Source organism: Saccoglossus kowalevskii, chromosome 9, assembly GCF_978046115.1.
Source record: "Saccoglossus kowalevskii chromosome 9, keSacKowa6.1, whole genome shotgun sequence".
NCBI classification, from domain to species: Eukaryota; Metazoa; Hemichordata; class Enteropneusta; family Harrimaniidae; genus Saccoglossus; species Saccoglossus kowalevskii.
Window position 1 is genome coordinate 31045977 of NC_140649.1, and position 6712 is coordinate 31052688.

Consider the following 6712-nt stretch of genomic DNA (forward strand, 5'->3'; position numbering starts at 1 on the left):
ATGACAAAACCGTGAATTTAAAACCCACTTAATATACCTGAAATGGTAAATCAGCGAAATTTAAACCAAGTGAAAATTAGTCATTTTACAGTATGTGTATCGATGTCGCCATGCCAACGTTTCGTTTCGTCCTAGTTGTGATATTTATCTGTAAATGTCAGACCATTGGTCTGAGGTTCATCGCAGACTCTATTTGAAAGGCTGCGGTTGAGGTTTCATGTTGATCCGTCGAAAATGGCAGTTACTTATCACACAACAAAAACTTATTAGTTACGACAATATTTTCTTAACATTTTATGGAAACAATTCGTAGTGTGCATAAACCTTAAAGAAACATAATAGACAAAACAGTCACGGTAAATTTTAATATTACTTGTTCGTGCTGTTTTGCAGCACTGCGAAGGAAAATGAAAGATGACAACAATTAGCACATATGGCTGGAAGTTACATTTGCTCCGTTGTGTAGACAGGTTTCAACATTTCATCAGATAATACAATTTATATCCAATCATCTAGAACAAACTTTTCTAGAGAACACACGCGCACAAAGATTTTGTGGTCTCGTATTGGGGGGGGGGGGTCACAGTAATATAAACAAGGATACATTTTGCCGAGATATTCAAATCAGTCGCTATTATGATTTACAGAGGCGGTGGAACGAAATACCCCATGGAGGGGCGAGATCTGCTCATCACCCCTCGCTTACTAGGAGGACCCAGGGGCATACTCTTCCTTGAATTTTGAAATCTAGACCCTCTACAACCTAAGCTATTTCCTTCATTTTGAAGGGCAAATTGTGCTGACACAAAAGGTTTCAGCTTGATTTTCGAGTGGCGGCATATTTTACGTGCCCCTGAAGTGGTTCTCGTTTTTAGAATATTAGAAATAAGTATCGGTCTTATTTCTGATCAAGATGGGTATGAATATCGGTAGTATTTTCCCAATTTGGTGTATTTATGGTTCCGTATATGAGCGAATATCTCCACCTCAGATTCCGGCCTCATATCCCTAGGTAACTGTTTTATTCGAAATAAACAGTGAGGACAGAAATGGTACTTTGGTATAAACATGGGTATAGATTTTGCCACTATCCAGTTATAAAATTGGCCACACTTTTGAGCACTTCCCTACCCAGCTATGTATCAACTGCCCCCCCCCCCGCGTGCATGCCCGTGAATGTGGTTATGCAATAGAAAGTAATGTATACACGTAGGTAGGGTTATTAAAATCGAGAAAACAAAATACGGGTATATTTTTTCCGACATATAAGATAAACGGAAAAGAGGTTACTAATCAATCTTCAAGTTTTACATTTTTGTAATTTCTTCTGTGAATCTCTCCGGCGAACCTACCAGCGAATCTCCGGTAAGGTATACTTAGTAGTACGTGACGTTCAGAATTCCCCCGCCCCTGAATAATCGCGAAGAACAGACTGGCGTGTTAACTGCATAAATATGTATAATTTCCTTCCTGAATACAGAACTTAGTTGATCTAATCGTTAAGGCGTATGATACATTTTGATGTGAGTTAATTTGTAATGAATAGTTCAGCCAAACACTGAATTATATCATGATGGTGGTATGATGAATTATATTTTTTTTCAAAATGATATTTCTGGATTTCATAGAAGTATATTTTCATTTTTTGGCCGGCTAATGTTGGATGTGCAAACCTCATTCGGGAACATGTATATTCGGTGTTTAGAATAAAGATGGGCAAAATGCTAACAGGGCAATCGTTTTTATTGATGTGTTGAAATTACGCCAATAGGGTATGCTTTTGATGTTTTTGTTAATTGAATGTTGTTGTTGTTGTTGTTTTTAAAAAATTGTGTACGTATTTGAAATTTATTTAAAAAGCTGAAGAACCCTTGTATCATCAGAGGGACTGTGCATCATCATAAGAATAGCGGATTTTGCAAGGAATAATGTTTACTTGCTCTCTTGACTGAACACTTAAAACCCAGAGTAAAGAATAAACTTTATAAAATAGTCGGATGGTTGAGATCATATACTAGTATCACATGGATATGTGTAATTGTAGTTGGATGGTTGGGTGATATACTAGTATCACATGGATATGTGTAGTTGTAGTCGGATGGTTGAGGTGATCTACTAGTATCACATGGATATGTGTAGTTGTAGTCGGATGGTTGAGGTGATATACTGGTATCACATGAATATGTGTAGTGTAGTCAGATGGTTGAGGTGATATACTAGTATCACATTGATATGTGTAATTGTAGTTGGATGGTTGGGTGATATACTAGTATCACATGGATATGTGTAGTTGTAGTCGGATGGTTGAGGTGATCTACTAGTATCACGTGGATATGTGTAGTTGTAGTCGGATGGTTGAGGTGATATACTGGTATCACATGAATATGTGTAGTGTAGTCAGATGGTTGAGGTGATATACTAGTATCACATTGATATGTGTAATTGTAGTTGGATGGTTGGGTGATATACTAGTATCACGTGGATATGTGTAGTTGTAGTCAGATGGTTGAGGTGATCTACTAGTATCACATGGATATGTGTAGTTGTAGTCGGATGGTTGAGGTGATATACTGGTATCACATGAATATGTGTAGTGTAGTCAGATGGTTGAGGTGATATACTAGTATCACATTGATATGTGTAATTGTAGTTGGATGGTTGGGTGATATACTAGTATCACATGGATATGTGTAGTTGTAGTCGGATGGTTGGGTGATATACTAGTATCACATGGATATGTGTAGTTGTAGTTGGATGGTTGGGTGATATACTAGTATCACATGGATATATGTAGTTGTAGTTGGATTGTTGGGTGATATACTAGTATCACATGGATATGTGTAGTTGTAGTTGGATGGTTGGGTGATATACTAGTATCACATGAATATGTGTAGTTGTAGTCGGATGGTTGAGGTGATATACTAGTATCACATGGATATGTGTAGTTGTAGTCGGATGGTTGAGATGATATACTAGTATCACATGGATATGTGTAGTTGTAGTCGGATGGTTGAGATGATATACTAGTATCACATGGATATATGTAGTTGTAGTCGGAAGGTTGAGACGATATACTAGTATCACATGGATATGTGTAGTCGTAGTCGGATGGTTGAGGTGATATACTAGTATCACGTGGATATATGTAGTTGTAGTCGGAAGGTTGAGACGATATACTAGTATCACATGGATATGTGTAGTCGTAGTCGGATGGTTGAGGTGATATACTAGTATCACGTGGATATGTGTAGTTGTAGTCGGATGGTTGAGGTGATATACTGGTATCACATGAATATGTGTAGTTGTAGTCGGATGGTTGAGGTGAAATACTAGTATCACGTGGATATGTGTAGTTGTAGTCGGATGGTTGAGGTGATATACTGGTATCACATGAATATATGTAGTTGTAGTCGAATGGTTGAGGTGATATACTGGTATCACATGAATATGTGTAGTTGTAGTCGAATGGTTGAGGTGATATACTGGTATCACATGAATATATGTAGTTGTAGTCGGATGGTTGGGTCATATACTAGTATCACATGGATATGTATAGTGTAGTCGGATGGTTGGGTCATATACTATTATCACATGGATATGTATAGTGTAGTCGGATGGTTGGGTCATATACTAGTATCACATGGATATGTGTATTATATGTACATGTCGGATATTTTGTCTTTTACGCCTTGATGAGTCTGTCACAGGGTTCACAAAGAATCACGTGTAACCGCCCCTTAAAAGAAAAATAACATTGCATACTCCGAGGTTAGTATTAAAGCCAATCGGCGAATTTTGCAGGGGCTTATTGCCAGTAGCCCATATTCTCAAAACCGTGGCGAAATGAAACATTAAGCTCAGTGGTTAGTTTACGCATCTTTTAAATGTGTTTTGATTCACAGTGCATTCGGCAATCAACTGCAAGTCAGTTATGTGAATATGAATTGCATTCACTGGCAGCCGTACTAATGAACAAGTTGAAATCGCATTTAACGGTAGAAATATGATAATTCTTAAAACATCTACATTTCTATGAAAGGCCTCAGTACTCTATATTGTTTTAATTTGTATGTAGCTGTTGTTGTATTTTCTGATTTAGTAGTAAGTGCAATGTATATTTCATTAAATGAGTGAAACAAAGACGTGGAATTCATCACCTAAACTGAGTATAATAATTTGTCAAAATAGCAATAGAAAATAATATTTCTTTGGCATTACCCAATCTCATTTAATATACTTATTAGACAACAGAAAGACAGACAATATGCAGGGTTACATCCTTAAATGACGATTCACCGTGAATGGAAGGGGTTCACTGCCAAGTTGAAGCTCCTTGTGTTGGAGAGGTATAGGTACATTCTGCGCTACGGAGTTCTCATTTCAAACTGTTTAACCCCTCTTTTCAGTGTAATGTAGAACTATGTCTTATTATGACAACACATCTTCATCAAAATGTCGAAATTTGAATATCCATTTTAGTACAATTTACCCAAAATGGAGCCTGAGTTTTAAGACCTTTTCTAATATAAATAAGAAGTGGAGTTTAGAACACCTATTAAAACATACCATCTTACATATTTCGACATTGATTTTGCAAATAAAACATTCGCTTGAATGGTATCATCACACTGCTGTCATTTGAAATAAAATTTGCACTCTGAGAGAATTTATAAAGCGTTATTAGTGTACTGGAAAATGCCATTCTCTGTCAGTAATAGCACGGACTGTGACAAAACGTGAAACCGTGAGTTCTATATAAGTTTGTTGAACGTAAATAATTCCATTACAGCATTAAAACATGAAACTTAGTGCTGATGGTCAATTCAAATAATGGGTCAAATATTTTTTTAGTCTATGAAGACGAATCATGTATATTTTATGTAATAGATTGAGAGTTTCCTGTCACCCAGATTATTTGGAAATCTGTTTTTCAAAGCTAAATTTAGATAGCACCGCAGTTCTATTCAACCCACACATTTATAATTATAAGCAAACGCTGTTTTATTTTAGAATTATCTTGCGAGCATCATTGTTTGTTGTCATCAGAGTACTTCGCTAGGACCTACAGGACTCTATAGTAAACGTGTCGCTCTCCATGACCAACTTCTACAAAGTACCGAAAAATCTAATTGTTGAAAACATCACTACCGGTAAGTTGAAGATTATGAACTGGAACTCGAAGGCCTCAAAACACATTCTGTGCCCAGGAATATAACGGCACACGGCGTTTGAATCAGTCACAGTACCGACCGTTACATCGCGAGTCATCGAATAGTAGCACCGCAAACCAAGGGTCATTCAATAACCAAACACTCCCTTGCTCCCTTGCTCTGTCCGACTGTGAGCGACCCGAGTCCACGTCGCGAGCTCAGTTTCTATTTACGAAATACCAAATATATTGATACTAATGGGCCCGGCAACGTTAAATTATAATGTGCCACAACGCCATTGAACAATCAATACGTCACTTCCTGAGTCCTATTCGTGAGGTCGTATCTGTGAGGTTCTATTCGTGAGGTATATAGCGTGCGCATACATCAATTGCATCAGCCACACAGTATCAGTGTGCGCCCTCATCAGCCACACACAGTATCAGTGTGCACCCTCATCAGGCACACACACAGTATCAGTGTGCACCCTCATCAGCCACACACAGTATCAGTGCACCCTCATCAACCACACAGTTTAGTGTGCACCCTCATCAGCCACACACAGTATCAGTGTGCCCTCAGCAACCACACAGTATCAGTGCGCCCTCATCAGCCACACAGTATCAGTGTGCACCCTCATCAGCCACACAGTATCAGTGTGCACCCTCGTCAGCCACACACAGTATCAGTGCGCCCTCATCAGCCACACAGTATCAGTGTGCCCTCAGCAGCCACACAGTACCAGTGCGCCCTCATCAGCCACATACAGTATCAGTGTGCCCTCATCAGCCACGCACAGTATCAGTGCGCCCTCATCAGCCACACACAGTATCAGTGTGCACCCTCATCAGCCACACACAGTATTAGTGTGCACCCTCATCAGCATCACAGTATCAGTGTGCGCCCTCATCAGCCACACACAGTATCAGTGTGCCCTCATCAGCCACGCACAGTATCAGAGCACTCTCATCAGCCACACACAGTATCAGTGTGCACCCTCATCAGCCACACACAGTATTAGTGTGCACCCTCATCAGCCTCACAGTATCAGTGTGCGCCCTCATCAGCCACACACAGTATCAGTGTTCACCCTCATCAGCCACACACAGTATCAGTGTGCACCTTCATCAGCCACACACAGTATCAGTGCACCCTTATCAGCCACACACAGTTTAGTGTGCACCCTCATCAGCCACACACAGTATCAGTGCACCCTCATCAGCCACACACAGTTTAGTGTGCCCTCATCAGCCACACAGTATCAGTGGGCCCTCATCAGCCACACAGTATCAGGACGCCCTCATCAGCCACACACAGTATCAGTGCGCCCTCATCAGCACACACAGTATCAGTGTGCACCCTCATCAGCCACACACAGTATCAGTGCGCCCTCATCAGCCACACACAGTATCAGTGTGCCCTCATCAGCCACACACAGTATCAGTGCGCCCTCATCAGCCACACACAGTATCAGTGCGCCCTCATCAGCCACACACAGTATCAGTGCGCCCTCATCAGCCACACACAGTATCAGTGTGCGCCCTCATCAGCCACACACAGTA